This window comes from Larus michahellis, chromosome 8, assembly GCF_964199755.1.
Source record: "Larus michahellis chromosome 8, bLarMic1.1, whole genome shotgun sequence".
NCBI lineage: Eukaryota > Metazoa > Chordata > Aves > Charadriiformes > Laridae > Larus > Larus michahellis.
In genome coordinates, this window is record NC_133903.1 from 34,319,319 (window position 1) to 34,333,006 (window position 13,688).

At 36.8% G+C, this 13,688-nt stretch overlaps 1 long non-coding RNA gene across 1 annotated transcript in view; it reads left to right on the forward strand.

Moving 5' to 3' along the window:
• LOC141747836 (uncharacterized) overlaps positions 1-13,688 on the forward strand; it is a 34,716-nt gene that overhangs the window by 17,048 nt on the left and 3,980 nt on the right. The window lies entirely within an intron of this gene.

A 13,688-nucleotide genomic window follows, 5' to 3' on the forward strand; every position in this document is an offset into this window, starting at 1 on the left:
TTTTCTTTTCAGTTTTCCCCTCTGGTACACTAATCTTTTCCACTCTATTATGCTATACCCCAAGCACAAACATTCCGTGTTCTAATAGACGCAGCACCACTGGCAGTAGGCAACAGCTCCACCAGTTTAAGCTTCTGGATGCCTCTCAAATCTCCTTTGAACAACATATGGAAGTCATCCTACAACTAGCTCTATTTTTTGGATATGATTTTCTAAAGAAAATGAAGTGTTCTGTTTGAAACTTGGGGCGGGGGGAGGGGTGATAAGGAGAAACAGAGTATAATAAAACATAGGGAAAGACACTTAAAAAAAACCTTAGTGATCTGATTCTATGCTTCCCTGTTCTAATTCAGCCACTATTATTTTACATGCAGCAAATCCTTTTATTGGATATTTCTTTTTCTTTAATGACTTCACTACAGGGTTACATGGGTCGATAGGAATGCCTTCTCCAAAATCCATTAACATGGTTCTTGACTGAATGCAGTCCAGGCAAGTTAATCACCATTATTTTTCAAGAATGTCAGACTACTCAAGTTTTCTATACGTGGATTTCATGTCTAAGAATCGACATGTTCCCAATTTGTATAAACGGTCAGGTACCTTGCTGGAAATTGTGGTACCTTGTTAGCTTAAAAATGTGCTGTAGAAAATTTAATAAAGATAAAAAAATCTCTTTAATGTTGGCAGAGACTCACCCACTACTTGCTTATAAACTGAAATTAAAATTACGGTATCATCTGCACCTTTCTTATCTAGATAATAGTACAATTCAAAGAAACATCCACTTCTTCCCATACTATATCTCTTCTTCTTTGGCTCTAACACATGCATATTAAAGAGAAACTTCACATTGTTTGATGTGATTGCATCAGAAGAGAAGATATAGTATGATTGATGCCAGTGGGGTTTGACAAATAGCAACTCTACAGAAATTATACAAAAATTTCCTTCCATATTTCCTCTCAACTGTTCTGCCACTCTGATGAAATGGTAATCTCTGTAATCCATTTCTCCAGCTAGAAAAGTGTTTCAGAAACATACCCTTCCCTGCAGTTATTATCATGATGGAGCATTTATTATCCAGCAAATGAGGCATCGCATCCTCTGATAATTCTCCTAAAAAATCTTAGGAATAACCGCCCTCTATTGTGCATATCAATGATCAATTAAAATATAAAAAGTCTTGCATATTCTGCACGAGACAGAAGGCAAGCTGTTTCACTGATCAATATCTAATGCAAAAATATGTCAAATCCTGTGTGGACAAATTTCTGCCTTGTGCTGAGGGGTGGTTTGACACGGCACTTACACCCTAAGCCATCGCGTCTGTGGTTTGTGGAGTTGTGAATTATTGTTTTCACGTACGTGAGCCCTGGTCAATTTTCCCTTGAAGAACACGTCTGTAATGCACTAAATGACCGTGGCTTCTGGGCCTGTGTGTTCCTGGGCTGTTGCAGAAGAGTGAGAAACACAGCTAGAAAAAACATACTACAGAAATCACCAGTAGGCTTTGTACAAAACCATTCCCTGTTAAACTATTTGCTTTATTTTAAAATAAGGTAGATGGCAAGGACCAAAACCACATGGGAACTCTAAACCCACCCCACTGCTTTAATAATCTTTCTTGTTCAGTCACTTATATTTTTGTTTAGTCAGCTTAAAAAGATGTGGGTGAAACTCAAGGTATTCATCAGAGAACGGAAGGAGAAGTAAATTTTAATGTTATGGGTTTTTTTCTATGTTTAAACACAGCGGGTTTTTTTATAAAAATGCCTAAAAGTAAGATGAGAAAATATTTGCCGAGTGAGGTGGTTTGTTTGCCAGTTTTCAACCTCATTTTATTTTTTGTGTGTACACATACATATAAATGTGTGTACCTGCTATATGCAAATGGGCTCAAGTGTAGAGCTGGTACTGTTTGTTAACTTTGACCAATTTCTTTATTGGTTTCCTTAGAATATTATTCCCTGGTATCCATGTTATTTCTGCTCTCCACAAGTAGCTTCAGAAATGTCTAGCTTTTGTGGCACTGCGTAACTAAAACAACCTCACTGAATTACTGTTATGTCCAAGAGAAGCTTTCAAACACAGTTGACTATTACCTTGAAAATACAATTTTTAATAGAAATGATTCTTAAAAGTCATTGTTATGGATTCCTTTCCTTTCTATGGCTTATCTTTAAAACTAAATTTCAATTATAGGGACCAATACAAAACCATAATTGCTTAATGAGGAAATTTATTATTTATTTATTTTAACGTTATTTATTTATTAGTTAGTTAGTTATTTTAACATTTTGATGTCACCTTTTCTTTCCTTAAGCTCTAAACTCTTTGCTCTTTTCTTTAGCTAAGGCAACATGTTACATAACGTTACTTACATTTTGCATATTTACAAATTAATGTTGGAACACTGTTGCTACTGCCTCTTCAGCCAGTTCATTAGAAACCATCTTGCATTTCATATTTGCAAATATGTAGAGCTTTCACAGAATTTTACAGAATATACTGTGGATGGAAGAAAGAACCTGTTCCTGAAGAAATGTTTTGGGTTTTTTTTCAACAAAACTTGCCCAACTTGAGCATTTACTAGGTAAAGGGTTTGCTTTAGTGACTCCTAAATTCAGTTGTCGGTTTTGGGGGGTATTTTTCCTAGAAGTTACCTGTTTGGTTATACACTGTGGAGTAAGTGACTTAAGAAAAGCCTGCTAAGTCAAAAGTGCTTTATCCCAGTGTCATTCCTGAAAAGAGAACAAAACCTAAAATAGTAGTCAGGTTGGAATCAGGCTTACCTGGTAATGACAAAATAATACTTCTTATGTGAATATATAATTTTTTTTTTTTTATGTAGTGGGGAAAAAAAAACCCCAATGATCTCAAATCCAAATAGTTACCATAGTAACTCATGTTATGGTATATTATTTATGGACATATTGCAACATAGTATTCATAATGCCTTGCTTTTTTCAGAACGTATGTTTTTGGTTGTTCACATAACACTTCCCATGGCTGAGAGAAAATGCCAGATCTTTTCATTTGCAGTAAGCTAACGTTTCTTTGCGCACTCAAAAAGTGCAGAATGACGTGGTTTTGAGATCACTGGAAAAAAAAACATAGTTTATTTTTATTGTATTCAGATAATCAGTGTAATGCTGCAAAGTAGTGCTCCTAACTTCTTTTTTTCTCACTCTGCCATCTTTTGGGAGCGAGGAGCAGGGGGGTCACACTGCAGCCACAACAAGTAATAGGCTCCAGACCTGCTGATAGAAGGAAATGTCTCTTCCTAAAAAAAAAAAACAAAAAACAAAAAACAAACAATTGAAATCATTGAAAAGAAAGAAAATAAAAGCATCAGATGACTGGCTCTACCATAGGTTTTTCACATGTACTTTTTAATAGCATCACTTACGCTGCAAACATGTAAATTAGTCCACAAAAGGCAGACTAATTTGTTAGCCTGTGTTTATCAATTTACAAACTCATTTTAATCTGCAAGGATTATTTTCAGACATGTAGTTACTGAAATAAATACCTATGCTCTTGGTAAAAGTAACTTTCTGTTCTTTCTTCTTATGTTCTGAGGCACAAAGAACAGCTGGATACTCTACTGCTAGGGAAAATTAATGAAACTTGGTCACCTGGCTTTGAAAATCCCAGCCAAGGCCCAAACCAGGTTCTCTGTGTCTCTCTGCTCTCTTCCTTTTTATATAAAATATTGTCTTAAAAACATTAAGGTAGATGTTAATAAAACTGTATGCAGAAGAATGCTATTGAATCAAAGGGAATGGTGTGGGAATCTGCAAATCTAGGTCATTCTGAAATGCCTTGTCTTTGAAGTTGATCTCATATGTGCACCATATTGAATATTTGGATGTAAATATTTAGTCACTTTAGTTGATTAAGTTTACTCAACACCAAGTATTTTTCCATGTCATCTAATTTCTATGTTATGAAGAGCACGTTTTTTCAAAAAGATATTCCCGCCAGGAATAAATACTGATAGCTTAGCTATCAGTAGATTGTCACTTTCATCATTTTGTATCTGTACTTATTTTGAACACAATTTATGTCATTTACACATAAAGTGTATGACACTTAAGTGCCATAAAGAATGCATATGTATCGTTGCTGGTGCAAATTTACATCTGTAATTATCTGTACTTGCAAACTATCATTATTATGAGGCCTTGATGGAGATTGGCCTCACAATGACCATCTTCACCCATCCTCTACGTGCAAACTATGCTCTGTCCCACAATTTTTCTATTTGAAAGGTTATTAAAACATTTTAAAAGAAAATCTAGGTAAGAATCTACACTGATGAAAGAGAAATATCACATATGTAAAGAGCATATTTCAGCTTCCTTCTGTGCTGCATTTTATTTCAACTGTGAATGGACTTTTATGAAAATATATTAATATTTTATTGAAAACAGCCCTGTACAATTTACTACCTTGACCATGCAATTAGCCCACTAATGGGCAAAAATGTGTGTTTTCCCATACAGATTTTAGTTCCACCAGCATTTACCTGGAGCCTGGTACATTCTATTGATAAATATTCTTGTAAATCTTCAGTTTTACATTGGAAAAGAAATTAGCAATAATCACTAGCCTGCCCAGTAACATACAGGAAAAAACCTCTAGACAAAAGGTCTCCAAGTACAGTGGTTTTGGTTGTACACATCTGAGTTTTTCCCACTATATCTTTTGTAGGGAGACAGGAAGCTGATTCAGGGGGAGGGATATATTTTTGCCTATCCACTGTCTGACCATCAATCCAGCTTCTCTGCCAGAAACTCTCATAATTGATGAGAAGGAGGGGAGGAAAACCTTCATGTATAATCCAGGATTGTTTTGTTAAATTGTCATTGTATAATAATTCAGTGGTAAACAATTATAGTGAAGACAATCTTCTCACAATGGCTACTTATTTTTTCAATTGAAAATACTGATGGTTAAATAAATCTGATTTGGGTGCTGTGTATGCAGTTGGAACATGTGGTCTGAGAGCTCACGCACGTGTCACAGGTTTTAGTTCAAATATTTTGAAACACACTCAGGTAGGATCCTTGAAGTGAAAACTTCATATTGCCTTGTTGCTGTTTGTGTCATTACTTTTTTTAATGCTTGGTCCTCCACTTCCACCTCCAGTCTTTGAAGTAGAGTGTCTCTGTAGCCAGCTGATACAGTTCATGGTGATTTTGAAGTTGGGGGCACCTGCATTTATTTGGAATATGTAGCTGGCAATCAAGACTCTTGAGTCTTAAGAGACATTTTAGAGCGTGGCTGTTGCTAGCTGGTGCATTTTTCTCAGGCATTGATGGGCATTACTTATTTTCAACTCAACTGTTTTCTAAATTATATAAGGAAAAAGAAAGAAATGGTGAGGGGTAACATCGTTGGCTTCTTTGAAATTATGTATTAATAGGATATTAAAGGTTGAGGAAAGAAAAGTGAAGGGAAGCATTAAAAAAGGAAAAAAGAGCAAGATAAAATAATTGATTGAGTCGAAAGGAAATCCATTCACCCTCTGCCTTATAATACCAGCGCTTAACACACTCCAAAAAAGGAAACAGAAAATTAAATGCTTGGTTTACAATTCAACAAATGGAAACAAAGGTTATAAGGAAATGAGAAATTAAAACAGTATTTTGGCTGTACAAATGTATCAATTTGCAGTTGATTTCTGACACCTGACATGTTGGCTTGTGCACTCCCAAATAAAGCAACTGCCAAGACCTTTTTTTAAAGCCGGTTAACTTGAATGTCACTTGTGCTTTAAACCCATCTTTAGGGACACATTTTGGGGTGTTTTTTTTTGGCATAATAATCTGCGTCTTTCAGTCTTCATACAAAATTGCTGAGCTTCACTGACATGAGTTTTTCCAAGGCGATATTGTCCTCCTCACCACAAGAGGAGTTCTAGTCCACTTCAATATATAATTAGAGAAACTTCAGCAGAGTTTGTAGAGATCTTCCTGATAATTCTTTGGAACTGCTGTTTCGTCATGTTAAAAGGACTCTTATGCAAAAAAAAAAAAAAAAAAAAAAAAAAAAAAAGCTATAGAATGTGTTCAAGAAAGCATATTCATTCTCAAATAAAACGTGTAGAATTGCTCAGCAGCTGGTATACAATCTGAAAAAGGTTCTTTCTTTTATTAGAAACACATAATGTTGGCATTCCCATTACTGCCAGAAAAGGTTATGCCCGTATGAAGCAAAGAGAGGGAAGAAAAGAAGACAGTTTCTCAGCTTTCCTTTTCTATGAAATAAGGTGACTTGCAGAAAACCAAAACTAATGTTCATTATACTAAGAAAAATACCTTGTGTGTTTTCATTTATCTATTTCCAAAATAGATTGGAAGATTTTGGGACTTGTGAAGGTTTTTTGTTGTATTTTGGAAATTTGATCTGTTCATTGAAATCTATTAGTTGAATGCTGGCCTTTCATATGTTCAGGGCGGGGGGGGGGGGGGGCGGGGCAGAAACCAAACAAACCAAAACCCCAAACCTTGAAGGTTCAAGGTTTAAGTTCCACTTTAATTGTTTGTATAGTTCTGCCTTTGTAGTCATCTTGACCAATTTCGTAGGTAAAAACTAGTATAGCTTCACTGACATCAACTTTGCCACCTACGAATCTGCCACCAAAGTTTGCAGTTGCAAAAGGAAAGCATGCCAGTAAAAAGTATGCCTTTTAAAGCCTAAGTAAACAGAAATACATTTAATTTCATTTTCTCATTTCTTTTCTTCCTGGTTTCCTTTATTTGCCATACAACTGATGAAAGTCAAAATGCAGGTCTTTAATTACATTTTTTTACATGATCTTAATAAGTTATCCCTACTGAACTGCTTTTTGTGTTATATGTCTAGCTATGCCATTATAAAATCATGGAGAGTACTTCTAGAGTGCTGCTTCCTATGACATGCAGAACAGCTCATTTTATGATCTTCATGCTAAATGAGCAAACTGCAATATAGATGAAACCACGTTTATCTCATATAAACTCATTTTCCACTGAATTAATCAACCTCATTACCCTTGCCACACATTTTCCTTATGTCAGTTGAGCTCTAACCAGCACAAACATAAAGATTAGCATCAGTAGCATTATTCTTAGGGCTAAATTATATTTACATAGGAAACTCCTTTATTCTCCCTCTGACACAGGAAGGCGTCTAGCTTTTGAGCATGGGGAACATAAACATGTTGCACTACAAGGACTTGGCAAGAGAGGCAAGAGTGAGGATGGAGCAATGAGCCTGCCAGGCTGTATTCCAGGATGGCTGTGATCCATAGTGGATAGAAAGTATAGTGAAGGGCATCTTCTCTTCAGGGTTGTCAGGGTCTTTCTATTTCTCTAATCAGGCTGGATTACTCATACTCCTGACTAGTGTTAGGCACTCTCAAGGTCCATAATTGAACCCTTAAGGTTCAATTTTATCTGCAAATAAAGTGAAGACGAGTTATTTGAAATGCTACCACTGTCTTAACTTTGCTTCATACCAGTTTCTATAGTGGCAGTTATCTCCCACTATGTTGTCTGTTATTTTGTAGTTAGATTTGGGGCCAATCAGTTCAAATACAGGTGTCTTCACTTAGTCACTTAGATCCAATTCAGCTACCTAGAGAATTGACTATTAACATTAATCACTTAACTAATCAACATCTTTTCAGGGTGTCCGAATATGGATGGCAGATAGAATCTTCTTTTCTGAAGGCAGATGAGTCAGTGTATTTTGGCCAACCATATAAAATTCCAAAGTCACGTTGTCTTCATTGGTGGTTCAATGATGCTAAGTTAAGAGAGATGGGAGATGAAATTCTGTGACCTTTTAAAAACAGGCAATTACAGTTCCTGGAAAATTAGCATATATGAAATTTTTGTGAATTGCATAACCAAAACTGTATGAATGGATTAACATTGGTAATACCATTCCCCCACATGTACATTTAGCACAGATTTAGATTTATTATAGATCTTCTAAAATGTTTTCACAAATATGCATGTTAATCTGGATGTTTTTCATATTCTACTTTTAGTAGATAAAATGAAGTGTCAGGTTAAATAAAATGATAAAATATTTATTCTAAGCTGTTGGTGACAGCATCAACGATGTATTAGGAACCAACCCCAGGAGGGACTGATTCTGTCTCATCTACTTTAACATGAATCCGAAGTGAGCCATTTAAAGGTAAGGGGTGTGTTAATAGAGTTAAGTCAGTGCAAAATTGGCATGAAAAGAAGATGAAGATGTAATATTGAGTCACTGGTTCAGAGCAAAATACAAACTCTCTTAAATGCAAAAATTCTCATGGCTGTTGCATGGCACCTGCTTCCAGATGCAAGTTATTCCTCTGGTGCTGTTCAAAACAACCATTGGGATGTCTTTGTATTTTGTGTCTCTTGAATATTCATGCCAGGGGACTGAAAATATTTGAGTGCTAGAAATTCGAAAGGGTTAGCAGTTCTTAGGAGTTATCTCAGGAGTTCTGTAAGGCTGTCTAAGCTTATCACGATATTCTTAGTATGCATATTTGGTTAGCCAACTATACACGGGGATTTAATATGACTATGCTTTGTTGTCCTCTGCATGACACGGCATGCAAAAGTGTTAAATCTTTCAGGTTGCGGTGGATAGATATAGGAAGTAACAAAACTGGAAAATGCATCTCAATATAGTAAGATATGAATTAATAGATATTTAAGGTAAGAAAGGACAAGATCCTGCATATCCAACTGCATAATCGGTGCTTTTTTATCCTGGTTAGCTAGAGATGGTTTTAGAAACATATCTGGTCAAGTCACAGGAGCAAAACCTCTGCTGCAAGGCACTGACTTCCTGCGTGTTCCTCCTGCTGCAGAGAACTCCTCCGTGACCCCCCCCACAAGTGTGGCTGGTTATAGGTCATCCTCACCACTGGCTCCTGGCCTGTGGGACATCAGGAGGCCATGACTTGTACACAAGTCTCCTGCCTGTGCCATGGGAGGGCTGCAGGCAGGACCTGCTTTCTTCACCTCAAAATGGCTTCTGTAGCTCCCTGGAATTGCAGCCCAAATGTAGATCTTAATATAGCATCCACGTAAAGTCCCTCAGATAAAGGCTATATATCCATGCTTCTGTATGATCCTTCCATAACCTAATGCAGAGTGTACCGGTTTCTGTAATTGGTTAATAGGTGGAGAAGCCAGGACGTGGTCTGCCTTGACTGCTAAAAAACACTTCATGATCAAGTTGCACAGCTCACATCTTTGTTTCCTGTCTCAGCGCATCATGATTACGATTCTAATTAGTTTATTTTAATCACGATCAATACACCAAGGAGAAGCATCAGACAGCTAATATGATTTATTACATATTCGAAGAGCATTTGTCTTAGATTTGGCATTTCTGCTATCTATCTCCAGAATGCCCCTGCCTGCTTGACAGCAGCCTGTCAGTGCTGTTATGATTGCTGTATGCAGTGACTTTAACTGCCAGCTTTTCCTGCAGACTTGGAGAATGATCGGTCTGCACTATAATTACAGCGATGTAGAATAACTTAACACTTGCCTGTGGCCCTGTCAATTATGAAAGTGTGTGGTATCAATACATATTGCGATCTGGTGCATTAAAGTATCAATCCAGAAGATGAAAAGTAAACAATGGTGACCAGCTTTATGCACACCTTACTCTCTTTTGAAGATTTCTCATCTAGCTGCTGTTTTACAAATAGCTCCGCAGGAAGATCAAGAGCTGTCTTTGTAACATTAAGCATCCTTGAAGGTACCTTAAGTACTGAAGTAGTGGTAAAGAAATCCAGTAATGCTAAGGGTTTTCATAAACTGTCTTTCAAATCTGTGAAGGCAAAGGTCAGGTGAGGTTGTGGCTTATTATTATTAATGAATATAGGAACAAGAGAAGATATTAAGGTTTCATTCAAAACACATAATATTTTACAGCTGAGTTTAAAGGCATCTTCTTTTTCTGAACCTCTGGTATGGGTGACTTGACCCTGGTTTTATTGATTAAACTTTTATTCCTCCCCAATGAATAATTTAAGTTATGAGCAGTAGTCTGGCATGACTAGCAGGAGCCTATGGGAGTTTTTAGAGTAATAGGCTGTATGCTCCTCCTACTCCTTTGGATTCCTTCTGCATTATGCCAGTCTGATTAGGTTGAAAACTTTATATGCAACTTTATAACTTGTTTAGCGATTCTCTTCCTTGAGAGATCCAATAAAATACCAAGATCTTCACTCTTCTCTGATGCAGGAGGAGAGTTGTTACAGAGCTGGTTTTGGTTCCCTGCTGATCAAGTCCTTCTCCAGCCTTGATGGAGTTTCTTATTTGTGCCCATAGTTTATCTGATCTAACACAGGTATTTCAGCTGCGCTACAGTAAAGCATCACCATGACCTTTATAATCCCCTGAATGCAATGCGTGTCAATCCTGTTGGATGGGGAGAAGGGCAAGGTCCCTGGTTCAACCAAAATGCTATTGCATTAAGAAGTTGTGCCGTATCACAGGGAATTTTTGTACAGGTGACTTAGGTAAAGTCATATTGTAACTTGCATAGTGCAAAAGGCCAATATTCTGACTTAAAATCTGGCTGTTAAAGTAATTCTGAGATTCTGTGCTTGTGAAGATTTAATTTTATGTTGTGCATAATGGTCATTAGACTCTCGCTAAGGTTTTTTTATCCTCAGATGCTCTTTTGGATCACACTGATACACCATGGCATTAGTTTGGGAGTCCTGAAAACAACTGTAGCTCACTAGTGACTGCGTGACTATATTACATGTGAGAAATGGGAAGATATGTACAGGTAGCACAGACTGAAAAGCAATCTCAAATTGTAAATGATATTTAGAAGTGTGACTGGAAATATGTAAAAAAACCAAACCAACCAACCAACCAAAAAAACGCACTATCACAAAATCGTAACCTGCAGCAAAACTGGGGTAGAGGGCCAAAAATAATTATACCAGCTCCCCAGAAAACAGGTATTTTTAATTGCTGAGCTGTACTAGCTAGCCTGGTGCTAGTAATCCCAATGTTGAGGGTGTACGAAGGAAATCACTTAGTGGTGGCTGCAGTTGTTGTGTGTGTTGTGTACCACGACACGAAAGTTCCCACAGCCTCCATTCAAAAGCTGTGTTCAAAACACTCCTGTGGTCCTGAGAACGTGGACCCGAGAGCGTACTCACAGCCTCTTTCCTTCTCCCCCTTTTTAATCTGCCTTTCACATCCCCCCTCTTAATGTGGCAGGCATGACCCTTTCTGCTGTCTGTAAGAGGGGGAGATCCGTGCACAAACGCTCCCGATCCCTGTGATGATGTAGGGCAGAAAATGTTATTGCCATGGGTTGTATCAAAATGGAGTATGTTTCTGGTGGCCACGTTATATTTGTACAGGCACTCGGATCATAGGGCAAGGAAAGCAAAGGGCATGATCTCCTGCCTCAGGCATGCTTAGTCTCCCAGCCACGAGGAGGAGATGCAGTTCCTCGGGACCTAGGTGCTGTTAGGAGAGGGAGCATTCCCATATCTTGTTCCCTTTTCTTTATTTCAAATTATGATTGCATTTGGGTTGGTTATTTACATCTGTATTACAGTATCTGCCCTGTTACAAACTCTATATTTCTTAAATATTTCTTAGAATACTTCATTTAGAAAAAAACCTTGAAATCTTTTATTAATCTTTTTTTTTCTGATGAAATAGAAGTATATGCTTAATAAAACTATATATTTAATGAAAATACGGTACATTTTTCCTGCAAGATGTTTAATGCACTGGCATATTTCAAGCATTAGAACTTGGCAGTTTCCAGATGGATTCTGTTTTAACTCAGTCTTAAGCAGCATCTTGTTAAATATTTTTAGGTATTTTTAGATCTTGTAGTTGTTTTGGGGTAAAATCTGCCACAGCAGAAACCCATTTAAAAGGATACTTATTAGGGTAATGCCAATCTTAAAATTTCAGAATTGATCTGAAGATGGGATCAGACAATATGCTTCAATAACTCTTTCTTGGGAAGATGAAATGTTATTAATAAAGAGAAATTGTATTACATGAAAGTTAAGGTAACATAATCTTACGTCTATCTACCTAAAACTTAGGAGTCTAGAAAAAGAAAAGGAAGGACATGTCCATCTCTCCTAACCTTCATATCACCTATAGCATCACCAGTGTCCGATTTATAAGGTTATCACTTTAGAACAGATTTCAGAGAATAACATGCATCCATTTATTCATCAACTTGTCAGTCTAATATGAGAACAATTTCGATCTCAGATGCTTTTATTTTTATTCATCAGAGGATTAGATACACATGCCAGGTATTCTAGTGTGTGTATATGGGGAAGAGGATTATGCCTTAAGTGGGTCAAAATCACAGCTGTTACTAGGCATGAAAATTACAGGACTGATGAAATCCAAAGATGCGGCTTTCTGAAAGTAGTCTTCTGGCCACACTGCTGCCAGTCATGCTTCGTAAAACGTTTAGTGGTGCCTATCAGCTCAGTCTTCTTACAATTACTGTTTGCAGTCCAAGCCCTTATCTTAAACCTTTTTTGATGGCTCGGGTTCGGTAGTCTAAAGCTTTCTGACGACCATTATCCTTTACTAATTTTTGTAGTGGAAGAACGACTCTTTCCGAAATTTCAGAGCAGGCTGATCCCACATCTCAACTGCGATGGATAAATTTTACTTGTCTACAAACTTGTAACAATACACATTTTAATGTTTCTTCCTGAACCTTGGCAGACCTATAGGACAATTTATTAATCATCTAGGGAAATAGCAAGAGACCTTCTTTCATTTGGAGCCTGGAGGCTGTGAACTGATGTTCATTTTTTCCAATGATCTTCAGTCACTGTGAAAATACTTAAAGAATAGAAAATAAAATACCGTGCAAAGATAAAAATGTGTTTTATGGATTGCATTTGCACTTGTGATATTGGTTGTTATGTATATATAGATTTATTTTTTTTTTATCTTTAGTGCTGTAATGGGTTATAAGTGCATTTGTACATTGAAGCTGTAAAAAATAAATCGATCTCTTTTTACAATTATTTGGTAGTATTTTATTACATCTACATCTACTCAGGCTATAGAAAAGACAGAGAAACAAATCCTGTGGTACTCTTAGTTAATGTAGTTGTAGTACATGAGGCTGAGGAGGCAAATGCAGTTCAAAGGCAAGGCATTGGAGATTTTTCCTAGGAACAACATGGAATTGGATTTAAAATCATAAGTGAAGCTGTAGTTAACTTTACCTTTTTCCATATACTTGAGAATTTTAATGCAAAACAAAAGTGCTTGGATTATAGAAATGAAAAGTCAAATGAAGGCAGTTAAATTTCAGGGCTGAATGCTAATAACTAAAACGTGCTTATTTTTAAGCAGGAAGTAATTTCCGGTGCAAAGTTTCTATATATTTATGGTAAAGTCACCACTTTCTAAATAAAATGCTTGAAATTAAAAATTTCAGCAATGCCTATAGGTTCCCTACTGTGCCTGGGGACTTGTTCCACTTTTGATGAACTTCTGGCTAGTGCCAGCTGAGATTAATGACCATTTTGCACTACAGACAGTGTAAATTGGCATTAATTTCTCTGACTTGTTATTCTTTTCACGTGGTGATTGGAAGAAAAAAAATGAAAATTCAGGGTGTGGGATTTCTTTTTCCTGTTCATTAAT